Source organism: Canis lupus, chromosome 2 (genome assembly GCF_048164855.1).
Source record: "Canis lupus baileyi chromosome 2, mCanLup2.hap1, whole genome shotgun sequence".
Lineage (NCBI taxonomy): Eukaryota > Metazoa > Chordata > Mammalia > Carnivora > Canidae > Canis > Canis lupus.
In genome coordinates, this window is record NC_132839.1 from 34,424,972 (window position 1) to 34,442,083 (window position 17,112).

A 17,112-nucleotide genomic window follows, 5' to 3' on the forward strand; every position below is an offset into this window, starting at 1 on the left:
AACTAATCATGGGAGTAAAATACATAAAATTCATGGTATGGGTAGAAAACCTTGGAAGTCATCTTAGAATTCTCCATATACAACTCAAAAAACCCTGTACGGTTTTGCCAAGAAAAAAAGATAAAGCACAAATAATCAATATCATAAAAAAGAGGGAGAAACATTATTTTATGGTTAAAAAATTAATTGAAAAAGCTATATCAATAATTCTACAACATAGGTTAAATTAACATATTCCTTGAAAGACAAAAACTACCAGAACTTATTAAAAATAGATAATCTTAAAAAATAGATAATCTTTATAAACCTATATCTATCAAAGAAGTTAAATTTTAATTAAAGACTTTCTAAATGCACAACTCTAATCACAGATAGTTTATCAAAAAAATTTTAAAAGATTTTATTCATGTATTCATGAGAGACAGAGAGAGAGAGAGAGAGAGAGAGAGAGAGAGAGGCAGAGACACAGGCATAGGGAGAAGCAGGCTCCGTGCAGGGAGCCCGATGTAGGACTCAATCCCAGGTCTCCAGGAGCAGCCCTGGGTTGAAGGCAGCACTAAACTGCTGAGTCACCCGGGCTGCCCTCTATCAAATTTTATAAGCATGTATAGTACCAAGTATACAAACTTTTCCAGAATATAAAACAAAAAGAGCATTTCTAAACTCATTCTATGAGGGCTGCCTTACCAATAACAATAACAAAAATAGACATAGATATTACAAGAAAAGTTAATAAAACTAAAAAAGCAAATATCCCTTATTCATGTAGACACAAAAACCATCAACAAAATAAGAAAATAATTGAATCTAACTATATATATATATATATATATATATATATATATATATATATACATGTAAAGATTAATACCAGGAATGAAAGCCTGGCTCACATTAAAAAAATCAGTCAGTGTAATTCAACATATTAAGACTAAATGGGAAATATTATTTGGTCATTTAGGAAATATAGAAAAATAAATTGATGAAAGAGAATATTCATTTAAGAGAAAAAATCCCAGACAACTAAAAATAGAGGGGAACTTCATTAATTTATAGAGTATCAAAAAACAAACAAAAACACTACAGCTAAACATCATTCCCTCCCATTGAATATGAGCTAGACTTAGTGACAGTCTTCTAATTAGTAGAAAATAGAAAGGGATAAAATTATAATTTACAGTGGAGAAATCTGGCAGACAGTTTCTTAACAAAGTGATGAAGACTAATATCACCTGTAATAAGTAATGTTGATATCATGTAATCTCTGATGTTATATGATAAAAAGTGTCTACTATGAGAAAATATTAGAAATGCTTAAGCTGAGGATATTCCACAAAGTGTTTCACCATTAGTATCCAAAAGTGCCCAGGTTAGTTTGCTTTTCATAAAACAAATTGTCACAGATTAGAAGAGAGTATGGAGACATAAAAACTAAATGCAACATGGTATCTTTGATTGAATAGGAAAAAGACATTAATGGAAAAATTGATAAAATGTCAATAAAGGCTGTAGCCGAGCTAACAGTTTTGTGCCTATGTAAACTTCTGAGTTTTACCAACTTTGCCATTGCTATGTAAGATGTTAACAGTAAGGGAAAGTCAGTAAGGGAAAGTGAGCAAAAGGTAAACGAGAAGTCTTTGTATCATGTTTTACTAATTCTTTTGTAAATCTAAAATTCTTTCAAAAGATAAATAAAAATCAGTCCTGTCAGTTTATAAGACTATACCAGCAAAATATCTTCCAAGAATAAAGAAAAATAAACACTGCTCCAGACATATAAAAGTCGAAAGAATTCATAACCAGCAGATCCACACTACAAGAAATGTTATTTTTTTCCCTTTCTGATATTTCCCACTCATTTTTTCTCCTTTCCCCTTTATTCCCTGTCATTATTTTTTATATTTCCCAAATGAAGGAGACCATATAATGTTCTTCCTTCTCTGATTGAACTTAATTCACTCAGGACAATACTCTCCAGTACCATCCACGTCGAAGCAAATGGTGGGTACTTGTCGTTTCTAACGGCTGAGGAATATTCCATTGTATACATAGACCACATCTTCTTTATCCATTCATCTTTCGATGGACACCGAGGCTCCTTCCACAGTTTGGCTATTGTGGACATTGCTGCTATAAACATCAGGGTGCAGGGGTCTCGGCGTTTCATTGCATCTGTATTTTTGGGGTAAATCCCCAGCAGTGCAATGGCTGGGTCATAGAGCAGATCTATGATTAGGAGATCAGATATTTTTAACTCTTTGAGTAACATCCACAGAGTTTCCAGAGGGACTACACCAGTTCACATTCCCACCAACAGTGTAAGAGGGTTCCCTTTCTCCACATCCTCTCCAACACTTGTGGGTTCCTGCCTTGTTAATTTCCCCATTCTCAGTGGTGTGAGGTGGTATCTCATTGTGGTTTTGATTTGTATTTCCTTGATGGCAAGTGATGCGGAGCATTTTCTCATGTTCTTAAGGCCATGTGTATGTCTTCCTCTGTGAAATTTTTGTTCATGTCTTTTGTCCATTGCATGATTGGATCTTTTGTTTCTTTAGTGTTGAGTTAAAGAAGTTCTTTATAGATCTTGGATACTAGCCCTTTATCTGATACGTCATTTGCAAATATCTTCTCCCATTCTGTAGGTTGTCTTTTAGTTTTATTGACTGTATCTTTTGCTGTGCAAAAGCTTCTTATCTTGATGAAGTCCCAATAGTTCATTTTTGCTTTTGTTTCTTTTGCCTTCGTGGATGTATCTTGCAAGAAGTTACTGTGGCCGAGTTCAAAAAGGGTGTTGCCTGTGTTCTCCTCTAGGATTTTGATGGAATCTTGTCTCACATTTAGATCTTTCATCCATTTTGAGTTTATCTTTGTGTATGGTGCAAGAGAGTGGTCTAGTTTCATTCTTCTGCATGTGGATGTCCAATTTTCCCAGCACCATTTATTGAAGAGACTGTCTTTCTTCCAGTGGATCGTCTTTCCTCCTTTGTCGAATATTAGGTCACTATAAAGTTGAGGGTCCACTTCTGGATTCTCTATTCTGTTCCATTGATCCTGTGTCTGTTTTTTTGCCAGTACTACACTGTCTTGATGACCACAGCTTTGTAGTACAACCGGAAATCTGGCATTGTGATGCCCCCAGCTATGTTTTTCTTTTTTAATATTTCCCCTTGCTATTCAGGGTCTTTTCTGATTCCACACAAATCTTAAAATAATTTTTTCCAACTCTCTGAAGAAAGTCCATGGCATTTTGATAGGGATTGCATTAAATGTGTAAATTGCTCTGGGTAACATGAAATTTAAACAATATCAATTCTTCCAATCCATGAGCATGGAATATTTTTCCATCTCTTTGTGTCTTCCTCAGTTTCTTTCAGAAGTGTTCTATAGTTTTTAGGGTATAGATCCTTTACCTCTTTGGTTAGGTTTATTCCTAGGTATCTTATGCTTTTGGGTGCAATTGTAAATGGGATTGACTCCTTAATAACTCAAATACAAAAGCTAACCTTACACCTAAAGGAGCTAGAGAAAAAGTAGCAAATAGATCCTACACCCAGCAGAAGAAGACAGTTAATAAAGAATTGAGCAGAACTCAATGAAATAGAGACCAGAAGAACTGTGGAACAGATCAACAAACCAGGGGTTAGTTCTTTGAAAGAATTAATAGGATAAATAAACCATTAGCCAGCCTTATTAAAAAGAAGAGAGAGAAGACTCAAATTAATAAAATCATGAATGAGAAAGGAGAGATCACTACCAACACCAAGGAAATACAAACGATTTTTAAAACTTATTATGAGCAGCTATATGCCAATAAATTAGGCAATCTAGAAGAAATGGATGCATTTCTGGAAAACCACAAACTACTGGAACAGGAAGAAATAGAAAACCTGAACGGGCCAATAACCAGGGAGGAAATTGAAGCAGTCATCAAAAACCTCCCAAGACACAAAAGTCCAGGGCCAGATGGTTTCCCAGGGGAATTCTATCACACATTTAAAGAAGATCCATACCTATCCTACTAAAGCTGTTCGGAAAGATAGAAAGAGATGGAGTACTTCTAAATTCGTTCTATGAGGCCAGCATCATCTTAATTCCAAAACCAGAGAAAGACCCCTCCAAAAAGGACAATTATAGACCAATATCCCTGATGAACATGGATGCAAAAATTCTCAACAATTTACTAGCCAATAGGATACAACAATATATTAAGAAGATTATTCACCATGACCAAGTGGGATTTATCCCCAGGATGCAAGGCTGGTTCAACATTCGTAAAGCAATCAATGTTATTGATCATATCAGCAAGAGAAAAACCAAGAATCATATGATCCTCTCAATAGATGCAGAGAAAGCATTTGACAAAATACAGCATCCATTCCTGATCAAAACTCTTCAGAGTGTAGGGATAGAGGGAACATTCCTCAGCATCTTAAAAGCCATCTACGAAAAACCCACAGCAAATATCATTCTCAATGGGGAAACACTGGGAGCCTTTCCCCTAAGATCAGGAACACGACAGGGATGTCCACTCTCACCACTGCTATTCAACATAGTACTAGAAGTCCTAGCCTCAGCAATCAGGCAACAAAAAGAAATAAAAGGCATTCAAATTGGCAAAGAAGAAGTCAAACTCTCCCTCTTGCAGATGACATGATACTCTAAATAGAAAACCCAAAAGACTCCACCCCATGATTGCTAGAACTCATACAGCAATTTGGCAGTGTGGCAGGATACAAAATCAATGCCCAGAAGTCAGTGGCATTTCTATACATTAACAATGAGACTATAAGAAATGTCAAAGGAAATCATCCACACAGGAAAAAAATGACAAGTGGAAACACGGATCTACACAAATGAATAAACATCCCTGTAAATGTAAAGCCAAGGCCAGAAGTACCATTTTGTATTATTCCATTTATATAGCTAGCATTCCTGAAATGGCAAGATGAAAATGGAGATCATATTAATGGTTGCTAATGATTAAGAAGGGAGTGAAGGAGGAAGGGAAATAGACATGACCATAAAATGGGGACATGAAAGATCCTTGTGATGGATGTTTCATATCTTGACTATATACCAATCTGTGATACACTTCCCCCTCGAAACAGTACTATTGGTATAACCTGGTAAAGAGTACATGGGATCTCTGTATTGTTTCTTACAATTATATTTTAACCAATAATGTTCTAAAAATTTTAAAAGGCAGTTAAAAGACACCCTATCATGAAGCCTGGGTAGCTCAGTGGTTGAGCATCTGCCTTCAGCTCAGGGCATGATCCCAGCGCTCTGGGATCAAGTCCCACATCAGGCTCCCTGCAGAGAGCCTGCTTCTCCCTCTGCTTGTGTCTCTGCCTCTCTCTCTGTGTCTCTCATGAATAAATAAATAATATTTTTAATAAAATATAAAATAAAAAACCCCTTATCAATCAAATAATACATCAAAATGTGTAAGTATTTTTAACTGAATGGAAATTATATTGAATTTGTAAACGTTGAATGAAAATGAACTTAGTAAAAATCATCAATAATTCTGATTCAGATTTTGCCAAATTTGATTAGTTTCATTTAAATAAGCTATCTGATTTTTATTAAATATTAGTCATATGCTCTCCTTACCTGGAGCTTGGCCCTTATTTTAAAGTACTTTGTCGTTGGTGACTGTATCACAAGATTTGCATTAGGCGGTTGTTACTTCTGGGCTCCTGCCATCAGGTCCTCTCAAATCAACTCCTGAGAATGTTTCAGTGTGAGAATGCAAGACTCGTGGGTAATAAAACAAGTGTCATCTTCTAGAGTTGGCATTTTCTTAACACACTATGACACTTCATTTTCTTACTTGTAGGCAACTCCATTTTAGAAAATTAGAGATATAACTAAAATTAAAATCCCTAGTTTCTCATCTCCAGGTGTTCAAAAATGCTTTGACACTTACCAATCAAGATAGAATGGGTACAAGGCTCAGTGCCTGAAGAAGTCAGATGAAGAAAGTTCACCTGGGATATTTCATAAATATGTTTTTACTTTGTATAAAATCTGTCCAATTCTTTGTTTTAAAGCTTTGGGATTTTTCACAGTTGATAGAATTCCTTCAAATTCCATGTCAAGGATGGATGAACTGTCAGGAAGCCAGATTTAAATAGATTGTAGAAGCAGGAGCCTCTCTTGGGATAGAACTCATTATGTTTGTGATGAGGGTTTAAATTGGTTTTGAGGTGACTGATTTTGAGACTCTAAAAAGATGCTTCAGAGACTGGGCTTTTGATCAGTCTGTAACTGTCTACAGGGAATATTTTGGGAAGATTTGTGAGGCTTGCTTTGGGAAGGAGAATCTTTGTTCCTGGCACATCTTTGTAGCTGATGTCTGTGTTCTTTAGGAACAAAAATGCTAGTCTGCTTCCATTACCCCAGTCAACATTTAGAAACAGGTGTCTGTTCTTATTCTGATGGGACAGTTACTCAAGGCAAAATGTCTGGTCATTTTTATCTTTTCATTCTCCTTTATTATAAGGCTCTTGAGTTATTTTTTTATAGCAAATACAGCTGTATTTTGTCAAATGCTTTCTCTGCATCTATTGAGAGGATCATACGGTTCTTGTTTTTTCTCTCGCTGATATGATCAATCACATTGATTGCTTTACGAATGTTGAACCAGCCTTGTGTCCCAGGGATAAATCCCACTTGTTCATGATGAATAATCTTCTTAATGTATTGTTGTATCCTATTGGCTAGTAAGTTGTTGAGAATTTTTGCATCCATGTTCATCAGGGATATTGGCCTATAATTCTCCTTTTTGGTGAGGTTTTGGAATTAAGGTGATGCTGGCCTCATAGAACGAATTTGGAAGTATTCCATCTCTTTCTATCTCTCCAAATAGCTTTAGTAGAATAGGTATGGTTGCTTCTTTAAACGTTTGATAAAATTCCCCTGGGAAGCCATGTGGCCGTGGACTTTTGTGTCTTGGGAGGTTTTCGATGACTGCTTCAATTACCTCCCTGGTTATTGGCCTATTCAGGTTTTCTATTTCTTCCTGTTCCAGTTTTGGTAGTCTGTGGTTTTCTTTTCCTTTAATTTTTTTTTTTTTTTTGGTTTTCCAGAAATGCGTCCATTTCTTCTGGATTGCCTAATTTATTGGTGTAAAGCTGCTCAAAATACGTTTTTAAGACCATTTGCATTTCCTTGGTATTGGTGGTGATCTCTCCTTTCTCATTCATGATTTCATTAATTTGAGTCCTTTCTCTCTTCTTTTTAATAAGGCTGGCTAATGGTTTATCTATCTTATTAATTTTTTCAAAGAACCAACTCCTGGTTTTGTTGATCTGTTCCACAGTTCTTCTGGTCTCTATTTCATTGGGTTCTGCTTGAATCTTTATTAATTGTCTTTTGCTGGGTGTAGGATCTATTTGCTGTTTTTTCTCCAGCTCTTTAGGTTAGCTTTTGTATTTGAGTTCTTTCCAGTTTTTTTTTTTTGTGGTTGTCCTTTTTTTTATTTTTTTATTTTTTATTTTTTAATAATAAATTTTTATTGGTGTTCAATTTGCCAACATAACACCCAGTGCTCATCCCGTCAAGTGCTCCCCTCAGTGCCCGTCACCCATTCACCCCCACCCCCCGCCCTCCTTCCCTTCCACAACCACTAGTTAGTTTCCCAGAGTTAGGAGTCTTTATGTACTGTCTCCCTTTCTGATATTTCCTACCCATTTCTTCTCCCTTCCCTTCTCTTCCCTTTCACTATTATTTATATTCCCCAAATGAATGAGAACATACAATGTTTGTCCTTCTCCGATTGACTTACTTCACTCAGCATAATACCCTCCAGTTTCATCCATGTTGAAGCAAATGGTGGGTATTTGTCATTTCTAATGGCTGAGTAATATTCCATTGTATACATAAACCACATCTTCTTTATCCATTCATCTTTCAATGGACACCGAGGCTCCTTCCACAGTTTGGTTGTTGTAAACATTGCTGCTAGAAACATAGGGGTGCAGGGGTCCCAGCGTTTCATTGCATCTGTATCTTTGGGGTAAATCCAAAGATTTACATTGCATCTGTATCTTTGGTGCAATTGTTGGGCCGTAGGGCAGGTCTATTTTTAACTTTTTGAGGAACCTCCACACAGTTTTCCAGAGTGGCTGCACCAGTTCACATTCCCACCAACAGTGTAAGAGGGTTCCCTTTTCTCCGCATCCTCTCCAACATTTGCGGTTTCCTGCCTTGTTAATTTTCCCCATTCTCACTGGTGTGAGGTGGTATCTCACTGTGGTTATGATTTGTATTTCCCTGATGGCAAGTGATGCAGAGCATTTTCTCATGTGCATGTTGGCCATGTCTATGTCTTCCTCTGTGAGATTTCTCTTCATGTCTTTTGCCCATTTCGTGATTGGATTGTTTGTTTCTTTGCTGTTGAGTTTAATAAGTTCTTTTAGATTTTGGAAACTAGCCCTTTATCTATACGTCATTTGCAAATCTCTTCTCCCATTCTGTAGGTTGTCTTTGAGTTTTATTGACTGTATCCTTTGCTCTGCAAAAGCTTTTTATCTTGATGAAGTCCCAATAGTTCATTTTTGCTTTTGTTTCTTTTGCCTTCGTGGATGTATCTTTTAAGAAGTTACAGTGGCCAAGTTCAAAAAGGGTGTTGCCTGTGCTCTCCTCTAGCATTTTGATGGAATCTTGTCTCACATTTAGATCTTTCATCCATTTTGAGTTTATCATCGTGTATGGTGCAAGAGAGTGGTCCAGTTTCATTCTTCTGCATGTGGATGTCCAATTTTCCCAACACCATTTATTGAAGAGACTGTCTTTCTTCCAATGGATAGTCTTTCCTCCTTTATCGAATATTAGTTGACCATAAATTTCAGGGTCCACTTCTGGGTTCTCTATTCTGTTCCATTGATCTATGTGTCTGTTTTTGTGCCAGTACCACACTGTCTTGACCACAGCTTTGTAGTACAACCTGAAATCTGGCATTGTGATGCCACCAGATATGGTTTTCTTTTTTAAAATTCCCCTGGCTATTCCAGGTCTTTTCTGATTCCTCACAAATCTTAAAATAATTTGTTCTAACTCTCTGAAGAAAGTCCATGGTATTTTGATAGAGATTGCATTAAACGTGTAAATTGCCCTGGGTAACATTGACATTTTCACAATATTAATTCTTCCAATCCATGAGCATGGAGTATTTTTCCATCTCTTTGTGTCTTCCTCAATTTCTTTCAGAAGTGTTCTATAGTTTTTAGGGTATAGATCCTTCACCTCTTTGGTTAGGTTTATTCCTATGTATCTTATGCTTTTGGGTGCAATTGTAAATGGGATTGACTCCTTGATTTCTCTTTTTTCATTCTCATTGTTAGTGTACAGAAATGCCACTGATTTTAGTGCATTGATTTTGTATCCTGCCACGCTGCCAAATTGCTGTATGAGTTCTAGCAATCTTGGGGTGGAGGCTTTTGGGTTTTCTATTTAGAGTATCATGTCATCGGCAAAGAGGGAGAGTTTGACTTCTTCTTTGCCAATTTGAATGCCTTTAATGTCTTTTTGTTGTCTGATTCATGACGCTAGAACTTCCAGTACTATGTTGAATAGTAGTGGTGAGAGTGGACATCCCTGTCTTGTTCCTGATCTTAGGGGAAAGGCTCCCAGTGCTTCCCCATTGAGAATGATATTTGCTGTGGGCATTTCGTAGATGGCTTTTAAGATGCTGAGGAATGTTCCCTCTATCCCTACACTCTGAAGAGTTTGATCAGGAATAGATGCTGTATTTTGTCAAATGCTTTCTCTGCATCTAATGAGAGGATCATATGGTTCTTGGTTTTTCTCTTGCTGATATGATCAATCACATTGATTGTTTTACGAGTGTTGAACCAGCCTTGTGTCCTGGGAATAAATCCTACTTGGTCATGGTGAATAATCTTCTTAATTTACTGTTGGATCCTATTGGCTTGTATCTTGTTGAGAATTTTTGCATCCATGTTCATCAGGGATATTGGTCTATAATTCTCCTTTTCGGTGGGGTCTTTCTCTGGTTTTGGAATTAAGGTGATGCTGCCCTCATAGAATGAATTTGGAAGTACTCCACCTCTTTCTATCTTTCCGAACAGCTTTAGTAGAATAGGTACGGTTTCTTCTTTAAACATTTAATAGAATTCCCCTGGGAAACCATTTGGCCATGGACTTTTGTGTCTTGGGAGGTTTTTTATGACTGCTTCAATTTCCTCCCTGGTTATTGGCCTGTTCAGGTTTACTATTTCTTCCTGTTCCCGTTTTGGTAGTTTGTGGTTTTCCAGAAATGCGTCCATTTCTTCTAGATTGCCTAATTTATTGGCATATAGCTGTTCATAATATGTTTTTAAAATCGTTTGTATTTTTGGTGTTGGTAGTGATCTCCGCTTTCTTATTCATGATTTTATTAATCTGAGTCGTCTCTCTCTTCTTTTTAGTAAGGCTGGCTAATGGTTTATCTATCTTATTAATTCTTTCAAAGAACCAACTCCTGGTTTTGTTGATCAGTTCCACAGTTCTTCTGGTCTCTATTTCATTGAGTTCTGCTCGAATCTTTATTAACTGTCTTCTTCTGCTGGGTGTAGGATCTATTTGCTGTTTTTTCTCCAGCTCCTTTTGGTGGAAGGTTAGCTGGTGTATTTGAGTTCTTTCCAGTTTTTGGATGGACGCTTGTATTGCGATGTATTTCCCCCTCAGGACTGCTTTTGCTGCATCCCACAGATTTTGAATGGTTGTATATTCATTTGCATTAGTTTCCATGAATCTTTTTAATTCTTCTGTAATTTCTTGGTTGACCCTTTCATCTTTTAGGAGGATGGTCCTTAACCTCCACGTTTTTGAGGTCCTTCCAAACTTCCTCTTGTGTTTTAGTTCTAATTTCAAAGCATTATTGTCTGAAAATATGCAGGGGATGATCCCAATCTTTTGGTATCGGTTAAGACCTGATTTGTGACCCAGTATGTGGTCTATTCTGGAGAAAGTTCCATGTGCACTTGAGAAGAATGTGTATTCAGTTGCGTTTGGATGTAAAGTTCTGTAAATATCTGTGAAATCCATCTAGTCCAGTGTATCATTTAAAGCTCTTGTTTCTTTGGAGATGTTGTGTTTAGAAGATCTGTCGATTATAGAAAGCACTAACTTCAGGTCACCAAGTATAAGTGTATTATTATCTAAGTATGTCTTAACTTTGATTATTAATTGATTGATATACTTGGCAGCTCCCAGATTCAGGGCATAAATATTGATGATTATTAGGTCTTCTTGTTGGATAGATCTTTTAAGTATGATATAGTGTCCCTCTTCATCTCTTAGTACAGTCTTTGGGATAAACTTTAATTTATCTGATATGAGGATTGCCACTGCTGCTTTCTTTTGAGGACCATTTGAATGGTAAATGGTTCTCCAACCTTTTATTTTCAGGCTATAGGTGTCCTTATGTCTAAAATTAGTCTCTTGTAGAGAGTAAATAGATGGGTCTTGTTTTTTTATCCAGTCTGAAACCCTGCACCTTTTGATGGGGTCATTAAGCCATTCATGTTGAGAGTTACTATAGCAAATACAGAGGATGCCTGCAAATTACCAAAAATAATAGGCAGTATATATAATTATCATAGATATTCAGTCTGTGGCACTGAACCCTGTAGATTCTGTACTATGCTACTTTAACTTTATATAATAAGCAAATGTATCCTAAAATAAAAATAAATGAGATCAGAGAGTAGGCTGTGTGGATTTTCTGGATTTCAAATTGACAGATGGAACCTAACATAAAAGATGCCTTCAGAAAAGGCAAATTTTAGGGAGTGGGAATTTAAGGAACTCCTTTACTTAACAAGATAGGTTTATGTCATGTTTGTACTGGCCTTGGGTCTCTTTCTACAGATCTGTCACTTGTCTCTCTGCCCCATTCTGTACCTCATAGATACTGGCAACTATGGCTATTTCCCTAGTTCCTAGGTAAGTGGCTAAATTTACTAGTGGGAAAGGTAGCTGGCAGAATGGATAATGGGAGAAACTAGGTTATTTTTCCCTCTCCCTGGCTGTCTTTGGGCTATGTCTCAAGGACATGGAGCCCACTAGATTCTATGAGGCTGGTCTCAACTGGGCTTCCATGAGGCTATTCTGAACACCGCCTCTTTTGTACCACTAACAAAGGGGAATATGGTTGTCTCATATCCCCTGGTTGCCTTCTCTGCCTTTCATTCACTTGTCTAACCAATTCCCTGCATGGAACTCCCTCAGCTGTTTTTCTAGTCACTCTCTGACCGGCTCAAGTCAGCTGATATGTAAGATATACTTCCCATACAGAGAGACATAGGCTTTCTTTTCCAAGTTCATCTGTCTTTTGTGCTTCTTCCAAGACACCAGGTCCTCTTTTAGTGGCATCGTGTTCCTTCTAACAGCCTGGCTGCCTTTTCCACAATGCCAAATGCAGCCCTTTGCTTAGTGAGTACCTGCTTGCTCCTTCAGGTCTCAGTTTTTTTTTTTTTTTTTTAAGATTTTATTTATTTATTCATGAGAGAGAGAGAGAGAGAGAGAGAGAGAGGCAGATGGAGAAACAGGCTCCATGCAGGGAGCCCGACCTGGGACTCGATTTTGGGTCTCCAGGATCACACCCTGGGAAGAAGGCGGTGCTAAACCGCTGGGCCACTGGGGCTGCTCCAGCTCTCAGTTTTAAGGTCACTTTCTTGATCACTGGGATGTAATCAGGCTCCCCAGTTATTGCCTTACAGAGAATTTTGGCCATGGATTCTCCTTAACTTATATAAATGCAATTTCATACTTTTTGGTGACACTACTGTCCATCTTTCTTACTGACTATAAACTCCATTAAGATCTGGGCCATTGCAGGACACCTGGGTGGCTCAGTCAATTAAGTGTCTGACTTTATCTCAGGTCCTGATCTTGGGGTCCTGATCTGGAGCCCCACATCAAGTTCTGCACTCAGTGAGGAGTCTGCTTATCCCTCTGCGTCCTTCAAATAAATGGATAAAATCTTTAGAGAAAACATTTTTTAAAAAGTTGGGCCTTTGCTTCCTTCAGGCATAATTGCATTACTAATGCCTAACAAGAGGCATTCTCAGAGGAGATGATTACCAATAATGTCAGCCAATAAATGAATGAAAATCCAATTGCCACTTTAGACTGCTGCAAAATGGCTGAGTAGGTTAAGCAAGATATTGCCCTCATAGGAACAGCTGTGGACTCTGGTCCTCCCCTGCTTTCCTTACTCTTTTGGTAATCTCAGCACCTGCCAATGTTCTGATATTCTTTGTAGACTCAGATGCAATAGTTTTGTTCTCTGTGCTTGTAAGTATTGCTGGTACATTTACTCATCCATCATCAGAACTCTTATTTTGTAAAGAAGCAGAGTAGCACATTTAAGAGCACAGCCATAGCAATGGTATTACCTGGATTTTGACTAGGTGGCTCATCTGTTTGTGTCCCTATTTTCTTCCCCTGTGAACTAGTAATAATAATGGTACCTATATCTCCTATGGTTTGGGGGCAGATTAAATAAGTTAATAAATGTAAAACCCTCAGAACAGGGCCTAGTAGAAGGAAGCTGTCAGCACAAGTCACTGTGTTTTTAAACTATGCTGATGTTGTAGGCACTATATGTCGCCTTTGGTGTTTTTCAGAATGAGGACCAAGTAAAATTCATAATTTTTATCTAATTACTTCAACAAGGATTACAAGCTTAATTGCTGCTAATGCTTACTGCTCATCAAATATTCTCAGAAGACTTACTGTTTCTAACCTGTAAATAAACATTTCCATTAAAACAAAGCTTTATATCAAAAAAGGAGCTAGTTTTTGAAAACAAATGTACAACTAATACTCAGATTAGAATTGAACATTTTTTTTAAAACTGACTTGTGCCTTTCACCAATGACTGGGTTGTTTATAGTCAGTAAAATGTCTCTAGATTTAGTGCAATTGTTTCAATAATGGAAGATTCGAATGGAAAAATGGGTATTAGAAAATCAATATCCCCTGTGGACTCTGACCTCATGAGACTTCTTGGGAATGTTTTATCTGAAATCATTTAGTGCTTAGAATACCATCCTTCTCAAATCTGTGTTTCTGATATTTTTAGAATTAGTCTTACATCTTTGTATCAAATTAAATCCTAAAAATTCTAAGAATTGTCCTAATGTGCAAATATAAATCATCATTAGGATGATGAAAGCATGGTGCTTAGTATCACTATAACTTACCAGGTTTGTTTGATAAGAAATTCCTAATGGGCAAATATCTTTCTTCCTAAATTATAATCAAAGACTAGAAGAAGCCCAGCTATAACTCCGAAAAGTGATACTTCTCATATGAGTCAGTAGACAAGCCATGTGAAGTAGTAGAAATTCACAGTGATTACCAAGAACACTGTAAAGCTGCCATCTTCTTGATAAGGTATATGCTTCTAAGGGGAAAGCATTGCATTGGACTCGGATTTCTCCAAAACAACAATCATGGTCAGAAGACAATAGAACAATGCTATAAAGTTCTCAGGGAAACAAACTGACTCAGCTAAGACACAGTTAAAGAATAAAATCAAGGGCAAACACTCTTAAACATAGAAGTCAGAGATACAGTGTTCATGGGTCTTTTATGAAAAAAAAAATAACTTAAAAATAAAACCTACCCATTAAGTATTGGCTCAAATTCAAGGAAAAGGTCAGTTTCTTCCTAAGTCTTTTGGACTTGAATGTTTTCAGCTTGAAGTAATAGGCATGCTAAAGCAACATATCTGGGGGGCACTCCTGAACTACATATAAGTGAAATATATACTACATATAAGTGAAATCCGTGGGAAAGCAGTATTTCCCTTCCCCTTCCAAGTAAGCATTAGGTGCTCCCCTAATGTTTGTATGGCCCAGGACAAAATTACAAATAGAGACCTTTACTGTATACATCTGTAAGTTTAAAAGGTATAAACCGATTTAGTAAAGTAATAAAATATATTTTATCCTCCTAACTTGATAAATATACTTTATGATGACCTAATAGTGTAAGTCATAATATTAAATTACTGGATCATTGGAATTCCATCCTGGAACATGGTACTTAAGGAAAGTAAGCTTCTGGTTGCTGGCCTCAAGCCTTCAGCTTCCTTCTTCTCTTCCCATATCCAGCTCCATCTCATAGCACAATAAGTGTGGACAAACCACCTTGCACATACAAGCTTCATACACATCCTATAAACAGTGTTAGCTTGTCCATCCTTCAGGAAAAGATAAGCAAATGCAGCAAAATGTTAACAACTGAGAATCTAGGTGAAGAGCATACAGATGTTCATTGAATTATTTTTGCCATTTTTCAAAATAAAAATATAATGAGGGTGTGATTGGGTGGCTCAGATGGTTAAGCATCTACCTTTGGCTCAGGTCATGATCTCAAGGTCCTGGGATCATCAGGCTCCCTGCTTAGTGGGAAGTCTGCTTCTCTCTCTCCCTCTCCCTCTGTGTGCTCACTTCCTCTCTCAAATAAATAAATAAATCTTTTATTTTAAATACAGGGAAAAATGAAGGTTTTGCTATTAAAGAAGTAAATTTCGACCTTGACCTTCCCCTTGCCTAAAAGAATTTAAATAGATGAGCTGTTCCAGAAAGGGAGCTATCACCACAGACACCTACAGTACACTATGAAGTATGGGTGGCTGAGAGAAAGGAATTTAGCAAAATCTGTTTGTTAAAATTCCTCTCTATATCCCATTGTTTCTGCATAGCCCAGGAAACATTTGTTTACCAAACATTTATTCTTTATTTTTCTGTGAATTGCCTTCCTTCCCTTTGACTTCCCAGACCCTATCCTCTTTCCTTAGTGCAAGATAGCATATATAGCTCATTTTGTCTGACTGCCTTCAAAATCTCATGTTTATGGGGGTTCCCTGTACATACGTAATTAAATTTTATTTTCTCCTGTTAAAAAAAAAGGAACTTAGAGGGATATTGTATCAGGAAATTTGGTAATCACTGAGTTCACTTTAATATACAAAGAATTTTTAAAACTTTGGAAAATATCATTATAGAAAATAATTTGAAATGTATGGCATCTACCAGTGAAAAATCCCAGTGTAGCCATGTGGGATATTAATGAGAAGAGAAGTTAGAAAGATAGTGTCTCTGAGAAAGAGAAAAGAATCTGGCATCTGGGAGCTGGCTTGATACTACTGGCTAGGGCTCCCATGGAGTTGACCTAACATAGATAGGCAGGTGGTAGCATCCAAAATCAGAGCCATGCCTACACCCTCAAATCTTCCCCAGACACATGAATGCTGTATTCATATATATATATATATATATATTTCATATATTCCTGTATGTCCCTCTTACTGAGATGCCCCATGGTTCCCTCAGAGTGTTTTCTCCCTCACTCAATGAGTAATAACTCCAGCTTATTCAACTATATGTGTGTTTCTGATGATCTCTGGCTGAAGTGTATTGACACGATCTCAATGTCTTGGTGCTGAGACTATTGAGTCTATTTAATGTTAATGAAAAAAACATTTATTTAAAGTTTTAATTTCTTTACTCTTTAATTTCCTATTTATTAAAATCAAGGGAAATTATATATATTCTTTAATTTAGAAAATAGCGTCAAATATAAAATTGTTATGAAACAATCTATGTTTCTTTTATTTCTTTTATTACTGTTTTTTAACATCATGCACATGCAGTTCCCAATGATGTCCTTAAAAAATGTTTTCATTTGTCTAAATTCTAAATAATTGCTGTTGCTGCTGGAGTTTTTTTCCCCAACATAATAAGTGTATTCTTTAATCCCCATCACTTACTTTACCCATCCCCCACCAACCTCCCCTCTGGTAACCATCACTTTGTCCCCTATAGTTGAAAGTTTATTTCTTGGTTTGTCTTTCTCTCTTCTTTCTTTTGCTTGTTTTGTTTCTTAAATTCCACATATGAGTGAGATCATATGGCATTTGTCTTTCTGTGACTTATTTTACTTAGCATTATATCTAGGTCCATCCATATTATTGCAAATGGCAAGATTTCATTCCTTTTTATGGTTGAATAATGTTCTGTTGTGTGTGTGTGTATTACCTCATTTCTATCCACTCATCTATCAGTGGGCACTCGGGCTCTTTCCATA

General features: G+C 36.9%; 1 protein-coding gene across 4 annotated transcripts in view; it reads right to left on the reverse strand.

The window, feature by feature from the left end:
- The window catches only part of GABRG3 (gamma-aminobutyric acid type A receptor subunit gamma3), a 694,245-nt gene that overhangs the window by 36,428 nt on the left and 640,705 nt on the right, over positions 1–17,112 (reverse strand). The gene's annotated exons all lie outside the window — the stretch shown is intronic.